The following is a 17,527-nucleotide window of genomic DNA, read 5'->3' as shown; positions in this document are numbered from 1 at the left end:
GTTCTCTCTCCCCCTCCCTCTGTTCTCTCTCCTCCCTCCCTCCTCTCTCCCCCTCCTTCCTCTCTCCCACCTCTCCCCCCTCCCTCCCTCCTCTCTCCCCCTTCCCCCCTCCCCTCTCCCCCCTCCCTCTGTCATCTCTCCCTCCCTCTCCCCCTCCCTCTCCCCCTCCCTCTCCTCACTTTGTCATCTCTCCCCCTTCTCCCTTTGTCATCTCTCCCCCCTCCTTTTGTCCTTTCTCCCCTCCTCTCTCTCTCCCTCTCCCTCTTTCCCCTCCCCCCGTCCCCTCCACCCTATTCTCTTCTCCTCCCTCTGTCTCCTCTGTCACCCCCTCTTCTGTCTCCTCTGTCACCCCCTCCTCTGTCTCCTCTCTCACTCCCCCTCTGTCTCCTCTCTCACCCCCCCCTCCCCTCTGTCTCCTCTCCCCCCCCGTCTCCTCTCTCACCCCCCTCTGTCTCCTCTCTCACCCTCTCCTTCTGTCTCCTCTCTCAACCCCCCCTGTCTCCTCTCTCACCCTCTCCTTCTGTCTCCTCTCTCAACCCCCCCCTGTCCACTCTCCCTCTCTCTGTCCTCTTCCCCCCCACCCTGTTCTCTCCTCCCTCCCCTTTTTCCCCTTCCCCCATCCTCTCTACTCCCCTTCCTCTGCCCCCCCCCCTCTCCTTCCTGTTTCATTGTCATGTATAGCATAAAGTGAAAAAACTGAACTCAGGGCATAAAAAGAGGCTCTGTAGGTGCTGCATTCCACTTACCTACCTGGTGGAAAATTCCCCCCAAGAGCTCTATCATATACAGATCTAGACCAGCCAGAGGATATGGTCAGGCTCCAATGGTTGTTATTGGTTCATAACTTTAATGTATGGCTTCCCTTACAAGTAGGGTGGAGAGGGCGGCATTCTACAACAATGGCTGGTCAAGATTTGCATAATGGAACACCCAAGGTTTAGGGGTTCCGAGGTATGTGACCATACAACCACCAACAACAGATGGGACATGGGAGCCTATGGATGATGTCCCCGCTCCAGGCTTTGCTGGCCTTTGTCAAGCACTCTCTCCTCTCCCGTGCAGCCACTGCTAACTTACACAGGGGATCACCTGACCAGAGCTAAAGGTCCACGGGTTAGGGGGCGCATATTATTTGCCTTGCCCTGGGCGCCGACAACCCACGCTACGCCACTGATGACATTTAAATACTGACATCCATCCATGTTGTGACATACTACATCTATTGCTGGCCTGCTGCATGTTATATAATATTATAGTGAGTGACACCAAATGCAGATTCTACATGTGCCTTTTTTATAATTCAGTTGTAGTGCCTTGATCATGTGTATATAAATAATGTGGTGCATTCAATAGTGTAAACCAAAAAAAAAAGATTAGAAATTGCTAATCAGACAATGGCAGATTGATCCTTCTATTAAGCTTTTGCATCAGGTTTCTTAAACCTTTGCATGCCTACGCTTTATTTGATAATGACTAAGCCCCTCCCCTTCATGACATTGTCAAAAAGGGGCGGAGCACAGGTGACCTTAAAATGATGCCCCCCCCTAAAAAATGTTCTGCGGATGCCCATGAAGTGGTGTACTTCAATTTTGTTCATGTCTTGGGCTACTTGAAACTTGTGCCACCAAAGCTCTGCTTCCCAACCTTTAGTGTATTCAACCCAGTGCCTCTCCCTTGCCTTTCAGGTAGTCCTGTTCCCAACTTCCACTGCATCTCTAGCTAGAGTTGATTTGTACATACCTTGTTTTTTTTTCATTTGTCTAAGGCCACCAAAATTTAGATTCATCTATGGGCAGGATGGTTGTACTGAAGTAAATTCATCGATCCAGTAAGGTACAACTAGCCTATTGGGTTTCTTTAGTGTGATCACTGCAGGCAGTGATTATTGTATTCTGATGGCTGAAAAACCTCTGGCTGTGCAGTACAATACACGAGTACAATAGCACTGCAGGAGGGATTCCCCCATCAACACTGACTGTGGTTGAAGGAAAGAAGATTGTATACTGTATGGCTTATTTTAGTTCCCTCATAAATTCTAGACTTCTCTAAAAACTCATGTTGGCCCTTAAAGTGGAAGTAAAGTCCACTTTGTGATTTTTATCTACAGGTAAGCCTATAATAAGACTTAACTGCAGGTAAAATGATTATTTCCAAAACTGGCACCTTTTAGGAGATAATCACTCTGGATTCATATGGATGGATGGATATTCATTGCAGAAATATTCATTAGTTTTACATATGAATCAGACTTGCTTTTTGGAACTAACCATGTGCATGCATGTGTTAAAAATATATATTTATAATGAATTTTACCATTTTTTTCTTTGTGTTTCAATATAATTCAAAGATTGCTGACAGATAATGTTTAGGGATGACAGAACAGATCCATGTGAGTAAGAATTCATGGCTAAAGGGGCTGTTTGCAAATATGCAAAGGAAAGTAACACCTCACGGCATAGCTATTTATGCCATTTGCCACCCATTTTTGCTTTGTGACATTGATGTACCTTTCCACTGACTCAGAAAACAGCCTGTCTGCACTGCCTTCACATTACAATCCAGCACACATGGACACGCTGACATTCATTGTTGTATGAGAAAGTAGGATGAAAAGGGTAGGGCTGCAATTGACAGGTAGGCAGACTAGAAGCATATAGTGTGTTTAGTATATGGAAGAGAAGCTGACAACCTCTTGAGACATTGTTGCATATATTTCACTATTGTCTTTGAAAACTGTTCCAGGCTCTGTTTGCAATGATCTTATTTGGCAGTATAGCTGGAAATCTATCTCAAGATTGAAGCTAAAATAATACTTTGCTATAGCCTTTGAAGTCTGTTTCTTGTGTAACAAAGGAGTTAAATTCTGATGATGGTAGCTAAAAATTCCTGAAGTGTTTAAAACCCGGTATCTGATTTATGCAGATTAAATATCAAAATACAAGCACATAAAATAGTAAAATTTACTTTACTCAACTGCATTAGGAGATGAAAATGATTACAGCTGATGGAATACAGAAATAGCAATTTAGTATCAGACAGTCCAACCAGAGAGGTCTGTGGCTGCAGGAGCTAAAGGTAGCGTCAGCCCTTCAGTTGATAGTAAACAACTAAACCGAACTAAACCTCTAAAATCACTGCTGTTAAATCATTGGTTGCAAAAGTAGCAATTATCCACCAATAATGCGATAATATACAATACAATATTGAAATCTCATACTATATGTCAAAATATTCCAGAAGCTGAACATCCCTGTTTTGCTGAACAAAAGTTGTTAGTCTATAAATAACTATCAATTTGATAGTTAGATGCGAAATTAACCCTTGCTACCCCTTCAGTACATCTTTCTTGGCATAATAGCTTGCAACTGATTTTGTGTGTTTATAGAACATATTTTTTATGGATTGGACATTAAGAGCCAACATCTGTTTTTCTTTGATATGTGCTACTTTCTATACTATTCAAACTGTTCATCGCCCTGTGAATGTAGCATTCATTGCTCAATCGCAGAAAACATTTAATTTTACATATCCACATCCTGAAATGAAGAATCGGTGTTCTAAATGTGTTTTGAACATTTAGCAAGAACTATTGAAAGCTGTACCCTTGGCACACCATACTGACGCCACCCTGTTATCCTAACAATTCAGCACAGAGTACAAGTCACTTCTTTAAAATAATAATCAAAAATATGCAAGGAAAAAAACAGGGATGTTCATTAAAGATACTGATTGTCCATTGTGATATGGGGGACTCAGGATCACCAATTAGCCATTTGTAAAAGTAACACAGTCTTTATTGCTTGATCAAAAGTCAGTCTTTAGCAAAGAAGAATACAGTCCACCGTTCTGGTAATATGAAAAACAATACGAAGGCTCGTCACCAATATACCGGTCCCATACCAGGGTTTAGGATTTCCCATCGGTTTTAGGGTGCCACACACAGTTGCCAGACAGTTAACACTTGCACATGGCTGTAAACCATTCCACTCTACTTCACAGACAGCTGCTGGCTGTTTCTTTTCCTTTTTGTGAACTCCCCTACAAATGGGTAACACTTTCAGGACCAAACTCCCTGTAGTCAGGGTGCGGAGGTTTTTTCTAATCCAAAGTCTCTCTGAACATTTGAATTCTGGGTCTTAAATGAGGACTTAACAATCCAGAGAGTACCGTATGTCAGTCCTCTCCTCACTGACTGGACTACCCTGCATGGATGAGAACCCTTGAATACTATAAATGTCTATTACCACCCACCTTAGAGGGACCACAACCCAAATAATGGGGAAATATACCTGCCATCCAGGATACACCCCCCCCCCCCAGCATCCTGAAGACAGCAGGGGCCATCTTACCAGTTGCCTGGGGGGGCCCAACTGCCCAGCGACCCAGCCCCAGTCAAGCATTATTTCCATGTGCATCCTGCCGCTGAACTTAGCAGGTGGCAAGTGCCTATTGACCCTGCGCTGCTGTCAGGCCACTTGGGCTGTGGAGGGGGAGCCCACAATCGCAGGAATGCCTGTCCGCCTCCACAGGAACAGGCACACACAGGACAGTCTGACTTGTGTCCATGTGTGTTCTCCGGACCCAGCAGCTGAACTTGAAAGCTGTCATTAGCCTGACACTGTTGTACCAATAAATATAGCCTTATCAATAATTTGCACTTTTATTCTCGTGGGTGATTGTGTAGGCAGGGCCCTAGTGCACTGCATTGCCCGGGGCTCTTTAATGCTCTTAAGATGGCACTGGTAGACAGTATATTTAGATTTGTCCATCACACTGTTTGACTAAATCTGTTGTAGATTCTGTGACCTGAAAATGAGAATAAGAAGTGTGGGGTGACCTGACTTGTCCACATGTGATCATCTTTAATATTAATCCTACAACATGCTTTAATTTATCTTTCTCGTGCAACTTTGCATAGGGAAATTAGTCATCCAGTCATTTATTCAGTGTAAACTTCGTAATAATGTAGTTCTATATTTGGACCCAGTCTTGCAAACTAAGAAAAAGTAAAGACAAGACACTGTGAGAAATGTGAGATGTGTTATAATAGTGAAAACCCATCCTGCATATCATATGATTAAAACAATAAAAAGCAAACTTTTCAGATGAAGGTCTGCACCTGTTGAACATTTTCAGTACAAGTACCGGAACAGCTTGCAGATGGCTCTACAAATCTGATGTACCTGTGTTGTCTGGGAACACGCTGAATTCAAGAGGTTTGTGTACTTAACAGAGATAATTAAAGCATTAACAGTTCTGTTTATTGTTATTGCAGAGGATCTGAACTAAATTTATGCAAAATGAAAATTTTTGATACAATCATAGCTTCCAACTGTCTCTCGTTTGAAGGAATTGCCCCTCTTTTGAGACCGAATCCCTCTGCCCCTCATGCAGCCTCAGTGGTCCCTGTTTTTAGTCTCTATACAGAATTTTTATGTTACAAAAGGGTTATGCTGCACTAGACCTTTCTTTTAGTCCGTGCAATTGGGGACATGTAAAGAACCAGGACCATCTTTAATATTGATTGGACCCAGGGCAGACATTTTCTTGGGCTCCCCCGCCCTATTACGAGACATACGAAAAAATAGCATACTCAAAAATCAGTTTACTAGAGCAGATCACTTAGCCAGATGTTAGAGCCTATAATTTCTTACTGACTGGTTGCTAGAGATTACCACACATAGTTTCTGCTTGCTGATTGGTTGCTAGAGGTTACTGCTTAATATTACCGCTCACTGATTGGTTGCTGGGGATTACAGCAGATCCCTACTGTTCACTGATTGGTTGCTACAGGTTACTGCACATCATTACTGCTCACTGTGCAGTGGAGCAATCCCAAATAATTGAGCTGCACATTAATTTAAATACTACAGGAGATGGTCAAAGACTGCAGACATACTACACAAGATGGTCAGGGACTGCAGACATACTACAGGAGTCGGTCAGAGACTGTGGACATACTACAGGAGTCGGTCAGAGACTGTGGACATACTACAGGAGATGGACAGAGACTGCGGACATACTACAGGAGATGGTCACAGACTGTGGACACACTACAGGAGACAGTCAGAGTCTGCAAACATACTACAGGAGTCAGTCAGAGACTGCGGACATATTACAGGAGACAGTCAGAGACTGCAGACATACTACAGGAGATGGCTAAAGACTGTGGACATACTACAAGAGAAAGTCAGAGACTGCAGACATACTACAGGAGTCAGTCAGTGATTGTGGAAATATTACAGGAGAAAGTCAGAGAGTGCAGGCATACTACAAGAGATGATCAGAGACTGCAAACATACTACAGAAGTCGATCAGAGACTGCAGACATGCTACAGGAGACAGTCAGAGACTGCAGACATACTGTAGGAGACAGTCAGAGATTGGGGACATACTACAAGAGATGGTCAGAGACTGCGGACATGCTGCAGGGCATGATCAGAGACTGTGGACATACTACAGGAGACAGTCAGACACTGCGGACATACTGCAGGAGACTGTCGGAGACTGTGGACATACTGTAGGAGACTGTCAGAGACTGCAGGCATACAACAGGAGATGGTCAGAGACTGCGGACATACTGCAGGAGACAGTCAGAGACTGCGTAAATACTAAAGAAGACAGTCAGAGACTGCAGACATACTACATGAGATTGTCAGAGACTGCTGACATACTACAAGAGACTATCAGAGACTGCAGACATAATACAGGGGACAGTCAGAGACTGCAGACAAATTACAAGAGACCGTCAGAGACTGCAGACATACTACAGGAGTCAGTCAGAGACTGCGGACATACTACAGGAGATGGTGAGAGACTGCAGGCATGCTACAGGAGATGACCTTTCAGCAATGCACAGCTTTACAGTTGAACAACAACTCAGGGTTTGGATAGCAGTCAGGCAGTCTATGGGGGTAAGGTGTCCCTGGTGCGCTCTGCAATGCCATCATCAGGGCCCCAATTTGAGGGCAGCACGGGCTCAAGGGACAGTTGCTTTTGGCCCCACAACAAAGACTGGGCCCGGGGCAGCTGCACCATTTGTCATGCGTTAAAGACGGCCCTGCATAGGACACATCCCTAGCCTTCATTCTGCGTGCTAAAATGTCTGTCAGGAACATGGTTACATAGTTACATAGTTTGTGAGGTTGAAAAAATACATCAGTCCATCCAGTTCAACCTATGATGTGTGTGTGTGTTTGCTGTTAACCGTACATTGTATACCTCTGTATGTTGTGGTCTCTAAGGTGCCCATTTAATAGTTTTTTGAAACTATCGATGCTCCCTGCTGATACGACTGTTTGCGGAAGAGAATTCCACATCCTTACTGCTCTGACAGTGAAGAACCCCTTACGTATTTTAAGGTTAAACCACCTTTCCTCTAGTTTTAGTGAGTGGTCACGTGTCTTATTGTATTCCCTTTCTCTGAATAGTTATGCTAGGGTCGCCAGTACAGTATTTGTACATTGATATCATATCCCTCCTCAATCGTCTCTTCTCCAGAGAGAATAAGTTCAGTGCTTGTAGTCTTTCCTCATAGCTGATGTCCTCCATTCCCCTAAATATTTTTGTTGCCCTTCTCTGGGCTCTCTCCAGTTCCAGCACATCCTTCCTGAGGACCGGTGCCCAGAACTGGACAGCATACTCCAGATGTGGCAGGACCAGAGTCTTGTAGAGTGGGAGAATAATCTCTTTATTTCTGGAGTAAATCCCCTTTTTTATACATCCCAGTATTCTGTTGGCTTTGCTTGCAGCGGCTTGGCCTTGCATGCCACTGCCAAGCCTGTTGTCTACCAGTACCCCCAGGTCCTTTTCCATCCTAGACATACCCAGAGGTTCCCCCCCCCCCCCCAGTGAGTAGCTTGCTTTTGTGTTTCTGGCCCCCAAGTGCATTACTTTACATTTTTCAACATTAAACCTCATCTGCCATGTAGTTGCCCACCCCATTATTTTGTTCAGGTCTGCTTGTAAGGTTTCCACATCCTGCACAGAAGATATTGGTATGCTTCATTTAGTATCTGCAAATACTGAGATTGTGCTAGATATCCCCTCCTCTAGATCATTTATGAATAAATTAAACAGGATTGGCCCCAGGACAGAACCTTGGGGGACCCCACTTTCCACACCCGCCCAATTTGAGTACTCCCCATTAATCACCAACCTTTGCACTCTCCCCTGGAGCCAGTTCTCTATCCAGGTACTCTCACCCTATGGTCCATACCTACATAACTTAGTTTGTACAGTAAGCGTTTGTGGGAAACGGTGTCAAAGGCCTTTGAAAAGTCCAGATACACCACATCCACAGGCTTACCTCTATCTAGGTGGCAGCTCACTTCATCATAGAAGGTTAATAGATCGGTTTGGCAAGAACGATTTTTCATGAATCCATGCTGATTACTACTAATAATACAGCTTTCATTACTAAAGTCTTGTATGTGGTCCCTTAACATTCCTTCCAAAATCTTGCAGAATACTGATGTTAGGCTGACTGGCCTATAGTTACCCAGGATATATCTCTGCCCTTTTTTAAATATTGGTATCACGTTGGCTTTTTTCCAATCAGCTGGCACCATACCCATCTGTAAACTATCCTTAAAGATCAAGAATAATGGTCTGGCAATCACCTGGCTGAGCTCTTTAAGAACCCTCGGGTGCAAGCCATCCGGTCCCGGTGATTTATTTATGTTAAGTTTCTCTAGTTTAGATCTACGTCTAGCTTCTGTTAGCCATGGTGGTACTTCCTGAGGTGTATTTAGTTTGACCTTACAAGCTGTGTTCTGTTCTCACTACACGTATGCCCAAGGCGTGTGCAGCTCAACATACAGCTAAACCTTTAATCCTGCAATAACCAGTCCTTTTGTAACTTAAGGCTTTATTCCAGAGATAGAATAGTGGTCACATGACAGGTTACAAGTCAGAATGGATATGCGAATAGGATTGTGAATAGTGTTGAGCGAACACGGACTGTATTATTCGTGTTCGTACCGAATAATTGGATTTTTTGTACCCGAACACGGACACGGACACTTTACTGTATGTTCGGGTAAAAATCCGTGTTCGGTCGTTTTATTTCCGGGTTTTGCATGCTTTGGCGCTCTTTTCATGGCGGGCTTTCAACAGCCAATCAACAATCGTTTAACTGGTGTGCCTTAAGCCATCCCAGCCATGCCTGCAAATGTCTCAGTAGCTGTGATTGGCCGTCTGAAGCATGTGACCAAGTCTTTATAAGTTCGAGGCAGCCGCAGCGGCGTCATTATGCTGCTTAGATTCAGGGACAGAGCACACATCAACGTGCTGGCTGCTGATTAGGGAAAGATAGGCAGGAAAAAACCATTTGTGTCCGGATAGAATTGAGGGACAGGTCGGAGTGTTTAGGCAGGGCGAGTTGTAGGCATTTTAGGGATAGAGTCTGCTGAATTATAGGGTCAGTGTCTTCTACAAACTACAATCGATATTGCTGTGTGGGGGGTGGGGTGAATCTGCACTCAATCCTGATCTACGATCTCTTCTCAATCCTGTTAGGGACAGAGTCTGCTGAATTTTAGGGAAACTGTGTTCTACAAACTACAATCGATATTGCTGTGTGGTGTGGGATTGGAGATAGGCAGGTGTCAGTGATCCACATCCATTTTTCTGTGTGTGAGCTGCAGTGAACACAATCTTTTTGGGCTGCAGTGAACACAATCTTTTTGGGCTGCAGTGAACACAATCTTTTTGGGCTGCAGTGAACACAATCTTTTTGGGCTGCAGTGAACACAATCTTTTTGGGCTGCAGTGAACAAAATCTTTTTGGGGTGCAGTGAACACAATCCTTTTTGGTGTGCAGTGAACACAATCTTTGTGGGGTGCAGTGAACAAAATCCTTTGTGGGGTGCAGTGAACACAATCTTTTTGGGGTGCAGTGAACAAAATCCTTTTTGGGGTGCAGTGAACAACATCCTTTTTGGGGTGCAGTGAACACAATCTTTTTGGGGTGCAGTGAACAAAATCCTTTGTGGGGTGCAGTGAACACAATCTTTTTGGGGTGGAGTGAACAACATCCTTTTTGGGGTGCAGTGAACAAAATCCTTTTTGGGGTGCAGTGAACAAAATCATTTTTGGGGTGCAGTGAACACAATCTTTTTGGGGTGCAGTGAACACAATCTTTGTGGGGTGCAGTGAACACAATCTTTTTGGGGTGGAGTGAACAACATCCTTTTTGGGGTGCAGTGAACAACATCCTTTTTGGGGTGCAGTGAACACAATCTTTTTGGGGTGCAGTGAACACAATCTTTGTGGGGTACAGTGAACAGAATCTTTGTGGGGTGCAGTGAACACAATCTTTGGGGGGTACAGTGAACACAATCTTTGTGAGGTGCAGTGAACACAATCTTTGTGGGGTGCAGTGAACACAATCATTGTGGGGTGCAGTGAACTCAATCTTTGTGGGGTACAGTGAACACAATCTCATACTTCTGAAGGTTTGAGGGTGCTGCCTGTTCCATACTCCCCCTACTCCTCATCTAGCCTTTTAGGGGTACAAACAATAGTAATTGGGGCCTAGTGTGGTTGTGTACGTGTGATAAACATACACTTTTTTGGGATCATATTTTCTATTCCGCTATTTAATCAAAAACCTTTGGGGATCAGTTAAATTGGGGGATAGTCTGTGTTGGTACGTGTGAGAGAGATCCACCTTTCCAAGTTGTTGGGGTTCATCTCATACTTCTGAAGGTTTGAGGGTGCTGCCTGTTCCATACTCCCCCTACTCCTAGCCTTTTAGGGGTACAAACAATAGTAATTGGGGCCTAGTGTGGTTGTGTACGTGTGATATACATACACTTTTTTGGGATCATATTTTCTATTCCGCTATTTAATCAAAAACCTTTGGGGATCAGTTAAATTGGGGGATAGTCTGTGTTGGTACGTGTGAGAGAGATCCACCTTTCCAAGTTGTTGGGGTTCATCTCATACTTCTGAAGGTTTGAGGGTGCTGCCTGTTCCATACTCCCCCTACTCCTAGCCTTTTAGGGGTACAAACAATAGTAATTGGGGCCTAGTGTGGTTGTGTACGTGTGATATACATACACTTTTTTGGGATCATATTTTCTATTCCGCTATTTAATCAAAAACCTTTGGGGATCAGTTAAATTGGGGGATAGTCTGTGTTGGTACGTGTGAGAGAGATCCACCTTTCCAAGTTGTTGGGGTTCATCTCATACTTCTGAAGGTTTGAGGGTGCTGCCTGTTCCATACTCCCCCTACTCCTAGCCTTTTAGGGGTACAAACAATAGTAATTGGGGCCTAGTGTGGTTGTGTACGTGTGATATACATACACTTTTTTGGGATCATATTTTCTATTCCGCTATTTAATCAAAAACCTTTGGGGATCAGTTAAATTGGGGGATAGTCTGTGTTGGTACGTGTGAGAGAGATCCACCTTTCCAAGTTGTTGGGGTTCATCTCATACTTCTGAAGGTTTGAGGGTGCTGCCTGTTCCATACTCCCCCTACTCCTAGCCTTTTAGGGGTACAAACAATAGTAATTGGGGCCTAGTGTGGTTGTGTACGTGTGATATACATACACTTTTTTGGGATCATATTTTCTATTCCGCTATTTAATCAAAAACCTTTGGGGATCAGTTAAATTGGGGGATAGTCTGTGTTGGTACGTGTGAGAGAGATCCACCTTTCCAAGTTGTTGGGGTTCATCTCATACTTCTGAAGGTTTGAGGGTGCTGCCTGTTCCATACTCCCCCTACTCCTAGCCTTTTAGGGGTACAAACAATAGTAATTGGGGCCTAGTGTGGTTGTGTACGTGTGATATACATACACTTTTTTGGGATCATATTTTCTATTCCGCTATTTAATCAAAAACCTTTGGGGATCAGTTAAATTGGGGGATAGTCTGTGTTGGTACGTGTGAGAGAGATCCACCTTTCCAAGTTGTTGGGGTTCATCTCATACTTCTGAAGGTTTGAGGGTGCTGCCTGTTCCATACTCCCCCTACTCCTAGCCTTTTAGGGGTACAAACAATAGTAATTGGGGCCTAGTGTGGTTGTGTACGTGTGATATACATACACTTTTTTTGGATCATATTTTCTATTCCGCTATTTAATCAAAAACCTTTGGGGATCAGTTAAATTGGGGGATAGTCTGTGTTGGTACGTGTGAGAGAGATCCACCTTTCCAAGTTGTTGGGGTTCATCTCATACTTCTGAAGGTTTGAGGGTGCTGCCTGTTCCATACTCCCCCTACTCCTCATCTAGCCTTTTAGGGGTACAAACAATAGTAATTGGGGCCCAGTGTGGTTGTGTACGTGTGATATACATACACTTTTTTGGGATCATATTTTCTATTCCGCTATTTAATCAAAAACCTTTGGGGATCAGTTAAATTGGGGGATAGTCTGTGTCGGTACGTGTGAGAGAGATCCACCTTTCCAAGTTGTTGGGGTTCATCTCATACTTCTGAAGGTTTGAGGGTGCTGCCTGTTCCATACCCCCCCTACTCCTCATCTAGCCTTTTAGGGGTACAAACAATAGTAATTGGGGCCTAGTGTGGTTGTGTACGTGTGATATACATACACTTTTTTTGGATCATATTTTCTATTCCGCTATTTAATCAAAAACCTTTGGGGATCAGTTAAATTGGGGGATAGTCTGTGTCGGTACGTGTGAGAGAGATCCACCTTTCCAAGTTGTTGGGGTTCATCTCATACTTCTGAAGGTTTGAGGGTGCTGCCTGTTCCATACCCCCCCTACTCCTCATCTAGCCTTTTAGGGGTACAAACAATAGTAATTGGGGCCTAGTGTGGTTGTGTACGTGCGAGATACATACACTTTTTTTGATCATATTTCCTATTCCGCTATTCAATAAAAACCTTTGAGGATCAATTGAATTGCGGGATAGTCTGTGTCGGTACGTGTGAGAGAGATCCACCTTTCCAAGTTGTTGGGGTTCATCTCATACTTCTGAAGGTTTGAGGGTGCTGCCTGTTCCATACTCCCCCTACTCCTCATCTAGCCTTTTAGGGGTACAAACAATAGTAATTGGGGCCCAGTGTGGTTGTGTACGTGTGATATACATACACTTTTTTTGGATCATATTTTCTATTCCGCTATTTAATTTAACTGGGCCTCCATGCGAGACCTGTGTGCCTTGTTGCGCTGTTTTGAGTACTCCACCAACATGGCCAGTGGCAATGACGCCGTTCTCAGCTTAACTATCCCACTTCTATGCCTCCTTGAAAAAACAATTCGGGCGATGATGGAAGAGGATGTGGCACAGGATGAGGAGGAGGAGGAGGATGAAGAGGTAACATTTCCAAGGCTTTCAGGGCAGTCATTCGCAAGGGGCTCCGAGGGTGGGTTCCTGCACACGCAAACGCCAGTGACGCAATTGTCCAGCAGGGGCACAGTTCTGGAGGATGAGGAGGATGAGGAGGAGGAGGAGCTGGAGGAGGAGATGGAACCATGTTCACAGCAGGGTGGCACCCAGGCCAGCTCATGGCCATCACTGGTGCGTGGCTGGGGGGATACAGAGGACACGGACGATACACCTCCCACAGAGGACAGCCTTTCGTTGCCTCTGGGCAGCCTGGCACACATGAGCGATTACATGCTGCAGTGTCTCCACAACGACCGCCGAGTTGCCCACATTCTAACTTGTGCTGATTACTGGGTGGCCACGCTGCTGGATCCCCGTTACAAGGACAACGTACCGTCCTTAATTCACTCACTGGAGCGCGATCGCAAGATGCGCGAGTACAAGCGCACGCTGGTAGACGCCATGCTGCTGGCATTCCCATCTGACAGCGGGGCCACAGTGGAAGCACAAGGCAGAGGAGGAGGAGGAGGAGGTCGCCAACGCAACCAGGGCACCGCCAGCACCTCAGAAGGCAGGGTTAGCATGGCCGAAATGTGGAAAAGCTTTGTCAGCACGCCACAACAAACAGCAGCACCAGCAGCTCAGATGGAACGTCTTAGCAGGAGGCAGCATTTTACCAACATGGTGGAGCAGTATGTGTGCACACGCCTACATGTAGTGAATGACGGGTCTGCCCCCTTCAACTTCTGGGTCTCCAAATTGGGCACATGGCTTGAGCTTGCCCTTTACGCCTTGGAGGTGCTGGCGTGCCCTGCAGCCAGTGTATTATCTGAACGGGTATTTAGCACGGCTGGGGGCGTTATAACAGACAAGCGCAGCCGCCTGTCCAGAGACAATGTGGACAAGCTCACGTTCATTAAAATGAACCAGGCATGGATCCCACGGGACTTTTCCGTACCTTATGCAGAATAGCAATGGATACCGACCTTACCCACCCATTGTTCCATTTTTGCTCTTTCTCACTCTTTTGGGGTGTACCCTCATTTAAAATTTTTGAAAAGAAGCAGTGTTGGCTACCTCGTCCTCCTCCTCAGGGCCAGATTAATGTAGGGGCTATTGGAGCTGCAGCTCCAGGCCCCTACCTTTTATATAGGCCCCGGGTTGGCCATATTCACTGTTACCGCTCTTCTGTCACTTGTAAACACAGAAGTCTGGCTTCTATGCTCGCTTCCCCAGGCAGCACCCTCAGAACCTCCCCACACAGCGTGAAGGCCGGACAAGGAGGGACAGTTGGCGATGCATGGATGTGTTTATGGGCTTCAGAGACAGCATCCCATGTTGAATTAGGCATGCATGGCTGCACCCTTCCTCCTCTGGGTGCATGGCAAGGCACGGCCCTTAAGGCCCTTCAAAATCCTCAGCACCAAGCCCATGATGCTGTTAATCCGGCCCTGGTCCTCCTCCACCGCCGCTTCCACCTACACCGCCCATAGGTGTGCGCAGCCTATTGCATTAAGGTGTGCACCCCAAAGTTGAAATACACATGCATGTGTTTGCCAGCAGGGAGAGTAATGTATCGGGGCCATGTACCTGTAGGCAAGGAGAAATAGAGCAGAGCAGGTCCCAGGGAGATCTTTCCCATCTCCTCACTGGCAATGCTATGTGCCCTAGGTGATTAGGGTGTGCCCAGGCACACCCAGCACACCCTGTGCGCACGCCTATGTCACCGCCACATCCACCACCACCTCAACCTCCCTCCTACTCCATATGGGCCTCGTCCTTCAGAGATGAAGAAGAACATTGTTTTATTTTTCTGTTTTTTTTTTGTTGTTTTAAGTTATTTCCCTATCCACATTTGTTTGCAGAGCACTTGCCATGCTCTTAATTACGTTTTGCTGCCATTTGCAGCACTCTAGCCCTTTCCTTTGGTGTTTTAGAGCCATTTTAGTGCCTTAAAGTTCGGGTCCCCATTGACTTCAATGGGGTTCGGTGTCCGGGAAAAGTTCGGTAAAAGTCCGGGACACGGACCCGGACTTTTTTTTAAAGTTCGGCCGAACCCGTTGAACACGGACATCTAGGTGTTCGCTCAACCCTAATTGTGAATAGAGGTGAAACTGTAAATAAACATATAAAGGCATATAATCAGTATACAAACATAAACAGTATATGCATTGAGTCTATAACCAATAGTTCATAGGCATACCAGCGATGCTTCAAAAGGGGTTCAGGAATCTTCCCACAGCAACCTCAGATGCTGACTGCTCCTTCCTGAGGTAAATCTTAAAATGGAGATTCTCTCAGAGAGGGGTGGAACTAATATCCAGCAATAAAGTACAGGAAGTACCATAAAGTGCTGTATAACAGTCTATGTCACAGTGGCATCTTGTGGACAAGATTGGTATTACAAGTTCCTATAGAATTAATTACTTCCTTATGCTGGAGGCATGACACTTCCAGCCTGGTATCATCAGATACCACTATTTATTCCTCAGATGATAACAGCAAAACTAGTTCAGGAACTGGTCTGAGGAACAACTTTGTCTTCTTGATTCTCTGGATCTTGACTTCCACTTTACATGGGAGTGATGATGTGATGCAATCAAAACAGCAATGTGGTGGTGACCAGGAACTATTAGAGGGTTTCTCTCGTCTGAATCTAGGTTGGCTTGTCTTAGACGACCACCTACCCTAAGTAGTCCATTTTGATCAAGGAATGGGTCAAGTTTCCTCAGGGCACTGGCTCTAGGGATAGGTTTTCCGTTCAAGATACAGTCAATCTCCTTAGCATAGGCTTCATGCTGTACAGTGTGGATGATAAGATCCTGAGACTGCTGTAGCTCTAGTGCTGAACTGATCCTTTGACAATGGTGCCATCCCTTGCGGTCACAGCTGTTTGAGTCACCTTTAAAGGAGCGAGCTATATGGATAAGACAAGAAATAGCTTGAACAAGTGTCTTCCATTTTGAGAATCTGGTAAATCTGTCAGATTTAAGCTGACAACCTGAAGTTGCGGTATGAAATGTTGAGATCTCAGGACGGATGTCAGTATCTGAGTCTGGATCTATTAGTTCAATAGTGTCACTTTTAGGAAAAGTTTGTTCTGCATCGTACAAGAATACAGGTCCTGTAAACCATGTTGTGTCTTTAAGGTTACATGCAGCAACAGCTCTTGTAGCGTGGTCTGCAGGGTTATAGTTATTAGGTACATAGTGCCATTGTGTTGGAATGGTGGATATCCTAATCCTCAACACTCTGTTGTTGACATAAACATAAAAACGTCTGGTTTCATTGTAGATGTAGCCTAGAACTACCTTGCTGTCTGTGTAGAGCTGAACATCTTTAAGGTCAATGTCCATCTCTGAGGTTATTAGCTCTGCTAGTTCAACAGCTAGTACTGCAGCACAAAGTTCTAACCTAGGTATAGTGTGCTCGGGGTGTGGAGCAAGCTTTGCTTTGCCCATGATGAATCCTACGTGGCATCGTGCTGTAGTGTCAACAGTCCTTAGGTAGGCCACAGCAGCTAATGCCTTGACAGAAGCATCACAGAATATGCAAAGATTTTGACTCTGTATCTCTGTAGAAGGTACAGGAGCGTATGGGCGTGAAACATGGAGATCAGATAAGACTGATAGAGAGTCCCTCCACTCTACCCAAGAGTTCCTCTTATCAAGGGGTAGTGGGGCATCCCAATCGGGTGTTTCACGAATCAAGTCTCTAAGTAAGGCTTTGCCTTGAATTGTAACAGGTGCCGCAAATCCTAATGGATCGTACAGGCTATTGACACCTCTGCGAGTGAAAGGTCTTTCTTCTCCATTTACTTGGAAGGTAAAGGAATCGGATTTCAAGTCCCAAAGTAGACCTAGGCTGCGTAGTACAGGTAAAGAGTCTGTACCCAGATCTAAGTCCTTTAGATCACTGGAATGGTCTTGAGCGGGGAAAGCTTCCATTGCTGCATTCTCTTTGCTGTTGGAAGCAGTCTTGTGAAGCCTGAGATTGGAACAAGCGAGCATTTCCTGTGCTCTTTTAAGAAGACAAATTGCAGACTCACTGGAAGGTAAGGATTTTAAACAGTCATCCAAATAAAAGTCTTTCTCTACGAATTGTCTTGCATCTGAGCCAAACTCAAGTTCACCTTCTTGAGCAGAATGTCTGAGTCCGTAGATAGCGACTGCAGGTGAAGGGCTATTGCCAAAGATGTGTACCCTCATGCGATACTCTGAGAT

General features: G+C 45.1%; 1 protein-coding gene across 1 annotated transcript in view; it reads left to right on the top strand.

Moving 5' to 3' along the window:
* The window catches only part of MARCHF1 (membrane associated ring-CH-type finger 1), a 524,379-nt gene that overhangs the window by 165,094 nt on the left and 341,758 nt on the right, over positions 1-17,527 (top strand). The gene's annotated exons all lie outside the window — the stretch shown is intronic.

Source organism: Pelophylax lessonae (genome assembly GCF_965119305.1).
Source record: "Pelophylax lessonae genome assembly, chromosome: 1".
NCBI lineage: Eukaryota > Metazoa > Chordata > Amphibia > Anura > Ranidae > Pelophylax > Pelophylax lessonae.
The sequence above is the reverse complement of the archived record's forward strand: the minus strand, read 5'-3'. Positions and strand labels throughout refer to the sequence as shown.